This window comes from Periplaneta americana, chromosome 13 (assembly GCF_040183065.1).
Source record: "Periplaneta americana isolate PAMFEO1 chromosome 13, P.americana_PAMFEO1_priV1, whole genome shotgun sequence".
In the NCBI taxonomy this organism is placed as follows: Eukaryota; Metazoa; Arthropoda; class Insecta; order Blattodea; family Blattidae; genus Periplaneta; species Periplaneta americana.
Window position 1 is genome coordinate 49,747,232 of NC_091129.1, and position 17,765 is coordinate 49,764,996.

Below are 17,765 nucleotides of genomic sequence, written 5' to 3' on the forward strand. Positions count from 1 at the left end.
TTCATTCATTCCATTTAGTGTTCTGACCAAGGGCAGGTCTTTCACTGTAAACCCAGCATTTTCCAATCTTCCTTTGTTTCAGTCTTTCTCTTGGCCTCCGCATACTATCCATGTATGTTAATGTCGTCTATCATCTGATAACTTCTTCTGTCCCGAATTTTTCCCCCGTTCACCATTCTTTTCAGTGTATCCTTCAGTAGGCAGTTTCTTCTCAGCCAGTGACCCAAATAATTCATTTTCTTCTTCCTGATCAGTTTCAGCATCATTCTTTTTTCATCCACTCTTTCCAAAACAGCTTCATTTTCTTATTTTGTCTGTCCACTTCATACGTTCCATTCTTCTCCATATCCACATTTCAAATGCTTCTATTCGCTTCTCTTCACTTCGTCGTAATGTCCATGTTTCTGCCCTATACAATGTCACACTTCACATAAAGCACTTCATTAGTCTCTTCCTTAGTTCTTTTTCCAGATATCTGCAGAAGATTCTCCTTTTTCTTTTAAAAGCTACGTTGCCATTGCTATACTCCTATAATTTCATGGTGACCATGATTTTGTAAATTTCTATCATCGACGCTTAAATCCTCAAAGTTCGATACAGATACGGTTAATACTGAGTCTTTAAATAAATGAGAAGAAAAAGCAACTAAAGCTATAGGAGTACGTGGCTTTCCTTGTCCTCTCCACATGGATAGAAGAAGAGAAAAACAAAGTAGGTCTAGTTGTTACAATTTCACAGAGTAGCGTGCGTCAAAGAAATATTCTTATAATCCCTTGAAATTATTATTTTTAATTAGACGTCGAACTTTTCTTTAGAAATTTCTGCAAAAATATGTCCTGTATACATAAATATGAGAAGGTTATAGGCCTCCAAGAGTATAGGACTTTTCAATTCATCATTTTATTAATATATGGAGAGTTTCAATTCACACATACGGGAATATAAAATGGAGAATTGCTTTGAATTATCGGGCAAAAGGAAGAAATGGCCCCGGACGTCTAAAGAAGAATTTTAAATAATAATAATAATAATAATAATAATAATAATAATGACATAATATAAATAGTAATTATTACTTTAGCTACGATTTTAACTACAGAAGTTATTCAGAACCGAAATTCAACATTAGCGAGAAATGACCAACAAATTCTTTCTGGGATACTCTGTCGCAATAGGCTTATTGTATGTGTGAAAAATCTAAGTCATCTAAAACAACGGCCTCCTAGCCTTACTTCCTTCCCATAGGACGCCATGCAAAGGAAATTCCTTTCTGATAACTCATTCTTTCCCCTCTCGCACAGATCAATAGATCATATGGCAGATCTCGCTTCCTCATTTGTACAGGTTAAACAGTATATACACCATTAAAGCGAACACACATTGTTGCAAACTTGGAGGTTTTCCCACTTTTGCAAGGGTATGTTTGTGGGGATAAAAATGTTAGGGGGATTTTCAGGGAAAATATAAATTTTAGAGGGTTCTTTTTGGGTGTTTTTGTAAACTACGTCATTACGCTTTATTTTTAAAATTAATTACAGTGAAACTACTGTGTTATGTAATTGAACAATGAATATCATGAACATGAATCCTCTATTCGGCCGGTATCGGATCTCACAAGCATGTTTTCTCTCTTGCTCTCTTTATTACTCGTATTATAATATGATGACGCTTTCTCCCGCCCGCCCGTTGTCGCGTTGCACACGTCATGTTCTTGTCTTGCTTAAGTCATAGCCTACGCAACAGTAGTCTCTGTAGAAAAATGCAGTTAAACAATCTCTCCAGTCTAAATTTATGCTCTTGATAAAACTGATTTTCATATTTTCATTTTTTTATATTCTACATAATAAAATGTTTTCTTAATTAGATTTCATTTTATACTAATATTATACGCAACATATGCCAGTCACGTGAGCTATGAATAACATTTTTAGTTTGAAACTAATATTGCCTGCTTTTCCGAGTAAAAGTCGGCACTTAGCAAGATGCTAGTGTAGTACTGTGGCAATACGTGCAAAATGCAAAACAGTGTTGTCCCGATGCATCAGAAGCCAACCAGGTCGTACTGCGAGGACGAATTATGAGAAATCCAGAGTACTCTATTCTATTGCATGTCAATGTGCATGATGTGTGAATATTTTGTCTATTCAATTGTGTATGTATAATCACATTTGCTAATTTTTATGTTGCATTTTTCCAAGTAGAAATTAAAAACTTTACGGATTTCTCTGAATTTTAGGGGGACTTTTAATATGATATAGGCCAACTTGGAGTGTTGCCAAGCTTGGGGAAAACGCTTTTGGCAGGCGGAGGCTTGGGGGTATAAAAATATTAGGGGAATTTTCAGGGGAAAGATGAATTTTAGAGGGTTTTTGGGGAATCTCTCTAAACTACGTCATTAGGACTTATTTTTAAATTAATTACAGTGAAACTAATGTGTTGTGTAATTGAACAATGAATATTGTATGATCATGAATCCTCTCTTCAGCCGGTATCGCATCTTGCAAGCATATTTTCTCACTTCTTCTCATTATTACTCATATTATTATGACGCTCTCTCCCGCCGTCGTCGCGTTGCACACGTGTTATCTTGTCTTGCTTAAGTCATGGCCTACACAACAATAGCAGTAAAATGCAGTTAAAAATTTCTCCGATCTAAATTTATGCTTTTGATACAACTGATTTTCATTTGTTTTACATTTTACATCTATGTTTTCTTAATTAGATTTCATTTTATTTTAAATACTAAAAGCAACAATTGTCAGTTACGTGAGCTATATACTGAATAAATTCTAAATTATAGACATCACCTCAAAGAATTTGAGTGACCACAAGAGTCCTGAATACAATAAACATGTACAGTATAATGTGATGTGATACATTAAAGAAAAAAGAAAGTTAATTGTTTAAGGCAAATATAAGTGGATTAATTGAATTACAGATGATGATGTAATATTTGAAGAGAATCCTTGATAATATTTATAAGGACAGACATTACATAATCAAAAGGAATGTGAAGTTCCTTAAGGTAATTCCATTTGAATTTGGAAATAGAACCTCTACTGCCAAACAGCAAACCAATGACAGACCATTGTTTAAGAGGGACGTGGTACTTTTGAGAAAGATAAGGCAGACAAGGTTCATATATGGACTTCTTCTCAATATCAACTTCGTTGGCCTGATTTAGGTTTCTTTCGAAAAGGATAGTAGGGTCAAGAACAAGAGCCCGTTTTAAGTGTCCGTTAATAGCAATAATGTCTGCCCGTCTGAAAGATCCATCTGATGATAAACAATGTACTTCCTCATGAATCTCCCAATTTAACTTTTTAGTTTAAAAGTAGTTGTCTGCTTGCCCGAGTATAAGTCGGCACTCAGCAAAGTGCAAATGTTAGGAACTTTCAGTGTACTGTGGCTGTTGTCCCGCTGCATCAGGAGCCAACCAGTTCGTAATGCGAGGAAGAATTTGAGAAATGCAAAGAAATAATATTATTATTAATTAAAAATGTTTTATATTAAGCTACTATTTTAGGCCTACCAATTTACTTATAAAGCAATTGCAAGGATATTTACCTTTGGAATAAATATCTTATTTTAATAATTAAATATCCTTGCACCTAAGAAATGAAACAATTGTTTTTTGTACTACCATGCAAAAATATCAACTCTGTTCGTTACAAAATATTAACTTACCTTTCAACAACGGATTTGTTTCCCAGAGCTTTGAATATGTTTGAACATATTTTACTTTTTTCCTTGAATGCCATATTTGAACATAGTGTGCAACTAATGCAAACGCGAACACTTAAAAATCAAGCAAATCAAGCTTTCAGGTATAACTCCCTGTAAAGTCAAATCAACTTTACAGGGAGTTATACCTGAAAGCTTGATTTGCATAATACACGTCACTGTTCGTTAACAGAAAGCCACAATTGAAGTCACACTGAGTTAGTGTGCACTCAATGTTGGTTGCTTGACGGTTGTCAGCCCACTTTGAGGTCTATGGATACAGACAGAAAAATTGGATCGGTGTCTGGTAGAGTTCCCGGGTAGCTCAGTTGGTAGAGCGTTGGTACGTTAAACCAAAGGTCCCGTGTTCGATACCCGGCCGCGGAACAATTTTTCCCTCGAAATTATTACTTAAAAATCAAATCCTGAAGAAATCGTCTTCCAGTGTAAGTACATACAAGATTGTACTGTGAGTGTTCTATTCTATTGCATGTCAGTGTGCATGATGTGTGAATATTTTTTCTATTCAATTGTGTATGTAAAATCACATTTGAAGAATACACGGGAAGAACGAGATAAGTCACCTTTTTTGCGAAATTGAGATATTGCGTTTATTGTATTCCCCAAGGCCTAATTTATCGTTTCATAGCAAGTACATGTTGAAAATGAGGTTAGTCACTTGTAAAATTAACATTAAGAAAACAGCGTACAGGAAAAGAAGGAGGTAAGTCATCTCAAAACCTAACAAGAATGAGGCACGTCAATGCAGTGATTTCTGTAATGACGTGTTATTAGTTATTGCGGTGTGTACCTGCAACAATGAACTAGTAGCATTGTTGGCATTTCTGCTAATATAATATCGTTGTTGATAATGCTAAAATTATGCGGGACTTGTTATTCATTTAGTTTTAAACATTGGTTCATCAGATTCAGAAGGCTAGATACCGACACACCTAAGAAGAAAGTGTAAATCATACGGAAGAATTGAGAATGTAAACAAGAATTAAGAGTACAGTCACAAACCATGCGAAGATTACAAGTGTAAACGGTACAAGTGTTACAGAGTGATTACTGGAGATGAAAGATCTGCTTCAATAAAGGATTTCAACTTTTGTAATCATGGGATGAACAAAATTCTTATCTTAGAGGGTTAATAACTATGTTGCCCATTAAAAAGGAGTGTGAAGATGACACTAAGTTGCGTGACTTTTCTTTCCACTATAAAGTTCGCACGAAAAGGGATGACCTAACTGAAGAAATTCTAGTGTAATCAGTAGACTTCGTTGAATTGCCACACGCAGCATGCAATCAGCTTGCCGATGTACGGTAGTATACAGGAGGTGAGCGACCGCCCGGTCTCGTAGTAGCAGCAGTTCATGTTAAGAGTTGTGACCGGGCCAAATAGATAGAGCAGCTGCAGCTGTAAGCACTTGTTTTTGCATTACTGTGGTTGGAATAGTCAAAGCTTAACATTTGTTCAGTGCAGACAAGAATTCAATCAAACATACTACAATGAGTCTGTTCCGAACAATTGTCCCTGGAATACCCTTACCCCCGCAGCCAGTCTTGACCCGTTGGAAAACGTGGTTGGATGATGTTAATTATTATGCAGAACATTACGGCAAAAAATTGGAGGTAATTGATGCATTGGATAGCACAGACAGTTCCGCTGTTGCAGCTGTAAAATCATTGCCTTCTGAACAGCTATTGGAAGATATTCTATTCACTGATTCTAATATTAAAATCGTGTCCAAAAGCATCACCCTATTATAATCGTTTAATCTACATCTCTCAGAAGCCATTAATATAGTGTATAAAGTATCACAAACCGTTATCCAAAATATCAGTTCACTAATTTCAGAAAAAGTGAAATGTAAGTTGAGAAACATTATTGCTAAAAATTCTGCCTATTTGCAACTTCGTATTATAATTTATGTACTATCAGGTCACGACAAGACATCTGAAGTTGGTGTACTAAAAAGTAGTGACTTTCCGTTCTTCAAATATGCACGTATTACATCGTGTGTTGTTCAACGTACATTTCCCCAAAATAAAAACTGTTTAAGTGACCCTTCGGAGGAGATTACTTTGCAGTCACTCAAAATGTACGTAAATCGTCACTGCAATGCACATATTCAAGGATTATGTGAGTATATTACATTAAATTTTAAGAGTTAATATATCTCAGTATAAAATAATTGTGTATTTACATGTTTAGACGTTTCCTACTTCAATGATCATTCATTATATTTCTTGAATGCAGGATACAGGTTTTATTGTAACCGCAGTATACTGCTCAGTGTTTACATCAGAGGCATACTCCATCCGCTGCACGTCCCCTTCTCATACAGTCTATACCGCGTGCGTAGTAAACCTTACGATTCCCGTGGCAATTCCACGAAGTCTAGTAATCAGCATAATCTAGTAAGAAGTAGATTATTTAAAATAATAAGATTACGAACACTATTATTAATTTTATAAACGAATCTAATTTTTATGTCTTTTTTTTCAATCTCAGACCTGTTACCTACAGTATTTACCCGAATATAAGCCGCACTTTTTTTTTTTTGCTATCTGCGGCTTAAAATCAAATACGAGTAATGTGCAGGCATGAACGATGTAAATATCCAATAAGATTTCAAGAAGTGCTGTATAACAAACAACCTTGATGGGTGTGAAGATGATATTCTTTGGTACAATGATAACGTTTCAGACTCATGAAAAGAGGAAAATGACAGTGAATTAGTGAATATGTGTGTACATATTTTGTTCCTCTGTTCTATAAGCCAACTTGTAGTGAATTATAAAAATTAATTTTGCTTAAAATCAATGGTTGGGTGTAACTTAGACTCTTCATTTAATCCATTTGATACCTATTTCACTATCATATAACTACATCATTGAGGGGTTAAATAGGGGACTGGAATTTCCTTTTATCCCAAAAATTAACCTAAAAATGTAGACGAGGCTTAAATTCAGGGCGGCTTATATTTGAGTAAATACAGTATTTCGAAAGAAAAATATAATGATGAACAAATCAAGAAATTTGTAGGACCTGAGGCTCAACAGTATTAGTCTCTCCTTCCAAGGAAGACATAAATCAATATGTTTGAAGTACATCAGGTTGAAAAATAATAATGTTTCCTTATCCAAATTTCTTGTATATTGAAGTCACGAATTCATGTCCGAAGGTCATCAAGCTAAAAACGAAATAAGAATTTCTTAAACTAATTTTGTGTTTAAGCCTAATGGTAATCTCAGAAAACTTCATTAATGTTGCATTTATAGAAAAGGACATCAACATAGTAAATCTCGCTTTCAGGTTTAGTTCTCTGTGAAGCTGATTTGAATAATTTCAAGGGAAAAATTTTTCCGACGCCAGATATCGAACCCGGCAACTTTGTCTAAACGCACCAAGGGTCTACCAACTGAGCTACCCAGGAACTCTACCAGACCCCGACCCAATTTCTCTCTTTATATCCACAGACCTCAAAGTGGGCTGACAACCGCCAAGCAACCAGCATTGAGTGCACACAAAATTACTCGGGACCAACATTGTTAAAAATGAAATAATGAAAGATATTGAGTTCTAGCAATGAGATATAATAATATAATTTAAGATTTATAGAAAGGATACTGAATTTTATTATATATTTACCTCATTCTTCCCGTGTACATAAAACGACAACAATGTTCATATTTTTATTTCTCAACAATGATGCAATTGTAAAACTTCACATTTTCAGTTTATTTCATTTATATTACAAGAAAATGTATTTAAATTTTCACAAATGTATCTTAACAGTTTTTTAGTTATTGGGTTTCAAACTTTAAAATTGCTCTCCTGTACAATTTAATAAAAGTGACTTACCTCGTTCTTCCCGTGTAGTCTTCATTTGCTAATTTTTATGTCGCTGTTTTCAAAGTACAAATTACAAAATTGATGGGATTTCTCTGAAATTTGGGGGATTTTTAATATGATATAGGGAGATTTCTTGTTCCTTGGTTGGTAACACTGATTAGATTTTTTTGTTTAGTTGAAGTATGTAGGTGGTTCGGTGTAAGTCTATTAAGACAGCTTCAAATAGTGTAATGAAATTATAATTTATTATTTCACACGTGGTAAGTTGTATTTCTTTTATCCGCACTTCATTCATATGTCTAACATAGAGACATAAATTACATTAATGTTAATTTCATTTATTCCTACTTTCTAGCAACTTTTTGCTGTTAGGTTGGCGATAAGTATTCCAGGCCAGATAGACAAAAAATCTTACTAGTAATTCACTTCCAAGTCCATAATCGCCGAGAGGATAGGTTCGAAATTTTAAAACAGGCGAAAATTTAGAATACGTTTAAATAAAATAGTACGTATAACAGTACAACAGTGTCTGAATTTATTTTACTAAAAGTGAACAAATTTCAAGAATAGGCGGATCATTTTTCTTCTAGAATATCGAAAATTCATGTAGTATATCATATGTAAATGTGATTTGATAATCATTTCTCAAAAGCTGTTCAATTTAAGGTTCATAGGATGGTATAGATTATTCGTTATCTTGTGAAACCAAATGCAATCGTGCGCCGTAGCTCATAGTAAGGACCTTATAGTGGGGGTAGCTACAATTGGAACACAGTGAGGAGAAGCTTCCCAGTCAACTTTTTCTTCTACGTTTTCTACGATGTTAAGGCTTTAATCTCAAGATACAGTAGGAAACTGAGCAACAGTATGCACGTAAGTGCTACCTCAAAGGAAGAGACAATATTGTAATGCTGCAGAAATTCAATTAAGAGATTTTCACGGAAACAACATTTTCAGAATGCTACCGAAGCCACCTGTGTAGCTCAGTTGGCATAGCGCTGGTTTACGACAATTTTATTCAATGTCGACTACGTCGGAGTTGTACTGTGATAGGCAAAGCCAATGTTGAAGGGTTTTCTTCCGAGGTCTCCTGTTTTTCCCTCGTCGTTTCACCAACTTCTTCAATAGTGGCTACACAAAAAGCACAAAGTTGGTTGTAGTGCTTTGTGTTGCTCCATGTTCCGCCCGATAAACACCTCTAGTGGTCCACGGAACCAATTTAGGGACTGAATGGTATAATTTACACAAAACTCAAACATTTTAAAATATGGTACAATCATTTTTGCGATATATAAATTTATAGTAAGTTCTTCAATACGAAAGAATATAATTACGTCAGTTTTCGTCGGTGAAAGTACGAACTTCAACTAGTTAGTTCATATTCTGTGGGTAAAGTGCGTATCTGTAGAAACTTCTTGAACTGTCTCAAATTCCCCGAATTCGAGTGGTGAGTAGGCTCGATTTAGGCATATTAGATCTCACAACGACGGAGTTGTATTGAGGTAGAAAAAGCCGAGGTTGAGGGTTTCCTTCCGGGGTCTTCTGTTTTTCCTCGTCGTTCCACCAACACTCTTCACAATATTCGCCTTTCATTATCACCCCCGTCTGCAAAGTAATGCACCATTTGTGTTTGCGTAACGCTTATCCACGAAAATTGAGTCTTTAGATTCCACCATAACTGCCATGTATTAATCTTTGGACAAATCGCGAGGACAACGACCGCTCAGTGTTACAAGTTACCTGGTTGAGATATTTTCCGTGTTTTTCCTCAACTAATTGAAGCAGAATTGCTGGGTAGTTCGGCGTTGGACCTCGGAATCATTTCGCCATCATTAATTTACAAATCATCATCATCATCATCATCCATGCAATAACCCGGGTTAAGTTCGTGATGCGGCGTGCTGTACTTGTACAAAAGCGCGGCCGTTCGGCTACCCAATCATTCACAGAATAGGAGTGGTAAGCGCAATGCCTCAGGCTGTAGTTCAAGCCTTTGGATCTCTCCTCCGTACAAAAGAGAGAGAGAGAATGACTGAAATATATGAAATAAACATAAACTCGGAAAACTGGCTGTTAATTGAATAGGTGTGTGCTAAATAACGTCGCACTACAAGTCACTTGCAGTTTCCTCTGAGAAGCGAAAGCGTGTTTTAAAATGTAGCTTCTACGTACCATATATCTCGAAAGGGTTATTACAATGAAACAGAAGATTTCGACATTAGAGGAGGCCGTCGAATTAGCAATAAATATCGCCAGAACAGTCTCTGCACACGAATATAATTCTGTGACGCCGTGCATGAACCCCTTAACCCGTTCTGAGCAAATCAAGAATTTAATGCACGGGTTTATTATTTTAAATGTGGCTACAATATGCTGCCATATCTATATATCTACTGCAAGTTTGTACACAATTACTAAGATTCCTGCATTTGGCTACCTGAAGCCTCCAAATAATTTGCAACAGTGTAGGTAGACCTAAGTACGGAGTATAGGCCGGCATACACACTTCATGTGATAGCAACAAGGCAGCACTTATGAGGCAACTAGGCCAGGAGACAATGGGACAGGGTGGCCAGTTCCTTTCCCCCTCCATTGCATACATCGCCGATTAGCTATATATTACACTAATCAGACTTCAGATGTATACAAACAGTTGTTCTTCCTCTGACACATGTCCACCGTTGTGGCTGAGGGGTTAGCGAGTCTAACTCCGAACCCAACGGTCCCGGGTTCGATTCCCGGTGAGGACGAGTTGCCTGGGCGAGGTTTTCTCGAAGTTATTTCCTCATTCCTATGGATGAATATCAGGTAACTTTATCAGGCGATTGGAACCCCACTCATCTTCGCCACTTCCTTTCCTCCCTCATCATTCTTTCGTCATCATCCCGTTTCAGATCAGTCTACAGGCGGCCTCTTGAAGCTGCTGACTCTCTCGACCGGCCCCGTGGAATGTAGTTCAGCGATGTTGGATGGCTTCTGCAATGGCACCCGAGGCAGACCTACTCGGGGAGGAGTTTCGCCTCTGACCGACAGTGGGGGCCTTGGGGGAATTTGCCGAAGCCGGAATGGTATGTGGTTTCTGTCGGCTGTAGGGACCGGTCGTTAAGGGAGTCCATTCCTCTGACACATATCGTCAAATTAGATGTACTACCTGATAATAGATGTACATTTATAAGCCAGAACCTCAATCAGAGGACCTGATTTTTAAGCGAAAAAATAATTACACTTTCATATACATATACACTTGTTCTACACATATCTCCATCTCCATCTTCCACTTACGCTCCATGTGTCAAAAGTTGTACTGCCACGCTCATGACCAGGGATGTATAAGAAATAACGCGTAAAATATCTTCGATTCCTTTACATGCTACCTGCTTGCAATATATATTGCTTTATATATAATATAGCTGTGCTCGGGCTTGGGTTAAGCCCGCGGGCCTAGGTTCGGCCCGGGCCGACCCGACTCATTGGTCGGACTTGGGTTGAAATTCACTTATGCTTGTCGGGTTCGGACCTTAAAGAAACGCAAATATATATATTTTTTCGCGAATTATATACTGATTAAATAAATAATACATGCTTTGTCGAAACAACTATTATAATGCAGTAAACAATACAAAACGAACAGAGCTCCCTCCCTTCACGCGACTTCCTTCATTTTGCATATGAACCTGAAGTACATTAGTAAAATAAACAACTGACGTCATCCTATAGCTAGTGTTTCTTAAACCTATAGCTATCTATATGAAATGTTTTGGAGTCTGAACTTGTTTCCCTAATGATCAGATAGCTTGGGCCTTTATCTTGACTTTGTTAGATTCATGAAAACCTGCTGGTACATTGGCTATGTGCTGCTGAAAATTACAATAGAATAATTTTCGCTAGAAGTTTAGGAATCTTCAAACACAGTTCATAGTTTAAGAAGTTGTAAAAGTTAAGGAAGTTTTTGTCTTAATAATGCAATGTTTTCAACATATTAAGGGCAGTATATATCCTTCTTGTTCTATACCTCGCTGCTCTACATAACCAATGCATGGACAACTTTTGCACCAGCTATCCCCATTTCGGTGCATTGTAGTTAGGGAAGAGAGGTATCCAGCGCAGAGCAATCTGCCCGTCGCGCGAGCTAGCCCGTACAGGCTGGCTTTATGCGTTCTTCTTCTGTAACGCTATAGGTAAACTTGGAGTTCATACAGTGTCGCTAAAAAGTAGATTAACAAACATTAAACAGTAATTCTAATCCCTACATTATTACTATACGTATGCAACGAATACGTGACAATTTTTTTGAGAAAGAGCAAAGCAACTCCGAGCGGGGTAATCGAGGCGATATCGTCTCATAAACGCATTTGGGAGGCCCGAGTTGAAATCTCGAGGTCGGTCATTCTTAGTGTGGATTTTTTTCGGATTTTCCCCGACAGGCACTGGTTTGTAACACCCGGAAAGGAGGTTAAAAAAAACAAAGCAGCACTTCTTTGCTATTTCATCGCCTTCAATGCTAGAATTCCCACTATATAGGGGCCATAAACAATATCAAATTCATCTGCTCAGAGTAATTTTGTTTTCCATTAAAGATGTGACTATCAACTCCTTATCCATATGGATTCCCACATACTGTTATCAATGTTATCATGTGACACATTGTTTCATTGTGTCAAGTTTACGGGTGTAGGCTACGAGTTAAAATACTGATGTAAGAAGATTATTTTTTTAATTAGTAATGTGACAAATGATGGAAAGATTTACAATAATTATCATTTTGGAACTCTAATATAAAACAATCCATGTATGGTGGGTCCCTATCACCACGGCATGGCGCGTCCTTAGGTTGCGGATAGAGGAGACGGCCTCCAGATATGGAGGGTAGCTGCGAATATATTGAATAAGCAGTCGTGGACAGCCGAAAAGGGGTGGTTCTCCAGCTTGGGGGTTGGGCGAAGGGCTAACAACCCATCACCGTAAAAAACAGCTTGTTACGAATCCCTACAATAAGCCTCGGAATAGGACTGATTCTCTGGCACGACCACAGCAGAGGAATAAGGTTTGATGAAGATTGTTGCATGGTAGTAGAAAGAAGGAAACAGGCAAAATTGAAATTCTTACAGGATCCAGTTGAGGAGAAGAGAGAGAATTATTTCAATGAAAGACGGGAAGCAAGTCGTACACTTAGGAATAAAAAGAGAGGTTACTTGAAGGAAAAACTGAATGAGGTAGAAACAAATAGTAGGAATAAACACATTCGAAATTTATATAAGGGTATAAAGGAATTTAAAAACGGATATCAGCCAAGGGTAAACGTGATCAAGGATGAGAATGGTGACTTGCTTGCAGACACTCCATCAATCCTAAACAGATGGAAAAAATATTTTGCGCAACTACTAAATGTACATAGGCCAAATAGAAATGATCGGGACGAAATTGAAATACAAACTGCTGAGCCATTTATACCCGAACCCACGCTTTCAGAAGTCGAAATTGCGGTAGAAAATCTGAAAAAGTACAAGTCTCCAGGTATCGATCAAATTCCAGCAGAATTAATACAAGAGGGTGGAAGTGCCTTATATAGCGAAATTTATAAACTTGTACTTGCTATTTGGGAAAGGGAAGTTGTACCAGAACAATGGAAGGAGTCCATAATTGTACGTATTTTTAAAAAGGGAGACAAAACCAACTGTGGTAACTTTCGAGGAATATCACTTTTGTTGACGTCGTACAAAATTTTGTCCAATATTCTTTTGAGAAGATTAACTCCGTACGTAGATGAAATTATTGGGGATCATCAGTGCGGTTTTCGGCGTAATAGATCGACTATTGATCAGATTTTTTGTATTGGACAGATAATGGAGAAAAAATGGGAGTATAAGGGTACAGTACGTCAGTTATTCATAGATTTCAAAAAGGCATATGACTCGGTTAAGAGGGAAGTATTATATGATATTCTTATTGAATTTGGTATTCCCAAGAAACTAGTTCGATTAATTAAAATGTGTCTCAGTGAAACATACAGCAGAGTCCGTGTATGTCAGTTTCTATCTGATGCTTTTCCAATTCACTGCGGGATAAAGCAGGGAGATGCACTATCACCTTTACTTTTTAACTTCGCTCTAGAATATGCCATTAGGAAAGTTCAGGATAACAGACAGGGTTTGGAATTGAACGGGTTACATCAGCTTCTTGTCTATGCAGATGACGTGAATATGTTAGGAGAAAATACACAAACGATTAGGGAAAACACGGAAATTTTACTTGAAGCAAGTAAAGCGATCGGTTTGGAAGTAAATCCCGAAAAGACAAAGTATATGATTATGTCTCGTGACCAGAATATTGTACGAAATGGAAATATAAAAATTGGAGATTTATCCTTCGAAGAAGTGGAAAAATTCAAATATCTTGGAGCAACAGTAACAAATATAAATGACACTCGGGAGGAAATTAAACGCAGAATAAATATGGGAAATGCCTGTTATTATTCGGTTGAGAAGCTCTTATCATCCAGTCTGCTGTCCAAAAATCTGAAAGTTAGAATTTATAAAACAGTTATATTACCGATTGTTCTGTATGGTTGTGAAACTTGGACTCTCACTCTGAGAGAGGAACATAGGTTAAGGGTGTTTGAGAATAAGGTGCTTAGGAAAATATTTGGGGCTAAGAGGGATGAAGTTACAGGAGAATGGAGAAAGTTACACAACACAGAACTGCACGCATTGTATTCTTCACCTGACATAATTAGGAACTTAAAATCCAGACGTTTGAGATGGGCAGCGCATGTAGCACGTATGGGCGAATCCAGAAATGCATACAGAGTGTTAGTTGGGAGACCGGAGGGAAAAAGACCTTTAGGGAGGCCGAGACGTAGATGGGAGGATAATATTAAAATGGATTTGAGGGAGGTGGGGTATTATGATAGAGACTGGATTAATCTTGCACAGGATAGGGACCGATGGCGGGCTTATGTGAGGGCGGCAATGAACATTCGGGTTCCTTAAAAGCCATTTGTAAGTAAGTAAGTAATATAAAACAATAAGCAAGAATACCTTCATTAGTAACTAGCTTTTCTTCAGAATTTCCCATTGAAACAGCTGTAGAGTTAAGCGGTAATATTGTGACTCTGTAGCGGCATTATTCTTCAGTTCGTATTTCTGAATAATTCTTCTTCTACCTCCGTGGCTCGTAAGCATTGCATTTCATTAATTAAAATTCCTGTTGTACTTTAAAATTTAGAATACATTTCAGTTCGCTGGTGGCACAATATTTCTTCCGAAACCAACACTTAGAACATTCAGGTCATCTTAAAAAAGTATGCCAGCGTATTTTTTTTTCTTTTTGTTCATCTATACCAGTGGTTCCCAAACTTTTTGAAAGCGAGACCCACTTTTGGGCGAGACTTCAGTTTGCGACTCCTCCCTCCCCCCCCCCACTATCGTACCGGTTCTTTAGTATTTCCGAAAGAAAGTCGAAACAATTACGACAGTCACAGATGGATACTGAATCCGTTGTGTTCAACTGGCTGAAATTCTAAAAAATAAGAATATATATATATATATATATAATCGTTCGTACATATATATATATATATATATATATATATATATATATATATATATATATATATATATATATGTACAAACGATTAGGGAAAACACGGAAATTTTACTTGAAGCAAGTAAAGAGATAGGTTTCGAAGTAAATCCCGAAAAGACAAAGTATATAATTATGCCTCGTGACCAGAATATTGTACGAAATGGAAACATAAAAATCGGAGATTTATCCTTCGAAGAGGTGGAAAAATTCAAATATCTTGGAGCAACAGTAACAGATATGAATGACACTCGGGAGGAAATTAAACGCAGAATAAATATGGGAAATGCGTGTTATTGTTCGGTTGAGAAGCTTTTGTCATCTAGTCTGCTGTCAAAAAACTTGAAAGTTAGAAATAAAACAGTTATATTAACGGTTCTTCTGTATGGTTGTGAAACTTGGCCTCTCACTTTGAGAGAGGAACAGAGATTAAGGGTAGCCTATTTGAGAATAAGGTTCTTAGGAAAATATTTGGGGCTAAGAGGGATGAAATTACAGGAGAATGGAGAAAGTTACACAACACAGAACTGCACGCATTTTATTCTTCACCTGACATACTGTAATTAGGAACAATAAATCCAGATGTTTGAGATGGGCAGGGCATGTAGCACGTACGGGCGAATCCAGAAATGCATATAGACTGTTAGTTGGGAGACCGGAGGGAAAAAGACCTTTGGGGAGGCCGAGACTTAGATGGGAGAATAATATTAAAATGGATTTGAGGGAGGTGAGTTATGATGATAGAGAGTGCATTTATCTTGCACAGGATAGGGACCGATGGCGGACTTATGTGAGGGCGGCAATAAACCTCCGGGTTCCTTAAAAGCCATTTGTAAGTAAGTATATATATATATATATATATATATATATATATATATATATATACCTCGAGGTTGTAAAAGAATCACTTAAATTTTTATAACATTTTCAACCTCGTATTACTTAAAATTGATATCAGGATAGGAATATTTAGTCCATATTTGAGAGGCAACGTTATGAAAAACAGGCACACTTATAACATTAATTATTTTATACCGTACTTTATAACTGCTGAATTTTTTTTTTTTGTTTTTTTTTTATGTTGAACGCTCCTAATGTTTCTAAATGCAAAATAAATGTATGTTAATAAGGCGTTTTAGTTGTATTTTGTAATTGTAAATCATCCCGCGACCCTGATCAGCTCTTTATACAACCTCTCAGAAGGCCGCGATTCCCACTTTGGGAACTACTGATCTACACTCTTTATTACTATTGGTGGACAACATCAATTAGCCAATAATACAACTAAAATGAACCAATGAAATATAAATATAATATTTAATAGAATTATTAGCAAACGATCAATTGTTTTCGAATATGAGACATGCGTTGCACAAAAATATTATTTTGTGTCTATCGAGACAGTCCTAAAAAAGGTCTGCAACAAATTTACATTTTTATGATTAATCCAAATTAAAATGAAATATGTTTACGAAGCGATAACTTTAGTTTATATTGGTAAGTTTACTCTTTAATAAGGGGGAAAGGAACTGGCCACCCTATCCCGTTATCTCCTGTCCTAGGTGCCTCATGAGTGATGCCTTATTGGTGTTGCTTATGATGTTCAAACCAGTCTTCGGACAGTTGATTAAACAACCCTTTAATAAATATTAGTAACTGATGAGACGAACATATTCCACTTGACTTTAAACAACAGCAAAATGTAGTCATTTACAATTCACGTGTTAATGTAATGAAATTGAAATTGTCATATATATATATATATATAGGACAATGGTAAACTTCAGCGATTCCTACTTACGTATATATGCGAAAAATAAAAAAATCTGAACTAACAAAAATATTTACTAAAAACTTTACAAATTAATTCCAATGGCATTGTGACGAAAAATTCTAACATTAGGGACTGTGTGAAAATGTGAATAAAACTTGAACGTAATATACTCAACAGACTGAGATATCAAATAAATATGAGTACCGGTAAACCTCTAAAGTGTATCGACTGTACATTTATGTCATTAATGTATCCAATTACACGGCAATATTGCTTAAATATTTTTATCACTACACAACTCACGTTTGATTCGTGTGGGTATAATTGTTGCGCATGCTTCAAAGCACGCGGGAGAATACTATTTGTGGGGTCAGTGTTTCTATAATAATATTATGATTATGTATTATTAATATAACAAGAATGCATGTAGGCGCTATATTACTATAAAATAATGCACTAGAATATCGAACATAATGATCCTTACAACATGCGAAATTCCTGTGTAAAATGTGAAACACTTGCGCATGATAAATATGAGAAAATGATCTGGTCATTACAAAATATCTCTCTACTTTATATGCATTAGGCATTACATTGTACACGTTTTAACGTTCTTTGAATTGGAGATATACGTGAAATATGCCCGCTTCATTGCTCTAAGACTGCAGACTTTATTTCTTAAGTTGTAGAAGTGATTAGCAATACTTACTACTGGAAATGTTGGAAGACAGATCTAACCTCACTCTCGCAAGCCCGCACGCGAAACACAACAATGACTACAGACGGACCATCGTCATGCAACCGAACCGACACAACGCAACACAC

General features: G+C 36.6%; 1 protein-coding gene across 2 annotated transcripts in view; it reads right to left on the reverse strand.

Moving 5' to 3' along the window:
• The window catches only part of LOC138711872 (kelch-like protein 17), a 471,943-nt gene extending 454,178 nt beyond the window's left edge, over window positions 1-17,765 (reverse strand). For both annotated transcript variants that reach the window (XM_069843135.1, XM_069843134.1), the window contains exon 1: window positions 17,650-17,765. The gene's annotated coding sequence lies outside the window, so the exon portion shown is untranslated. The remainder of the gene's footprint in view (window positions 1-17,649) is intronic.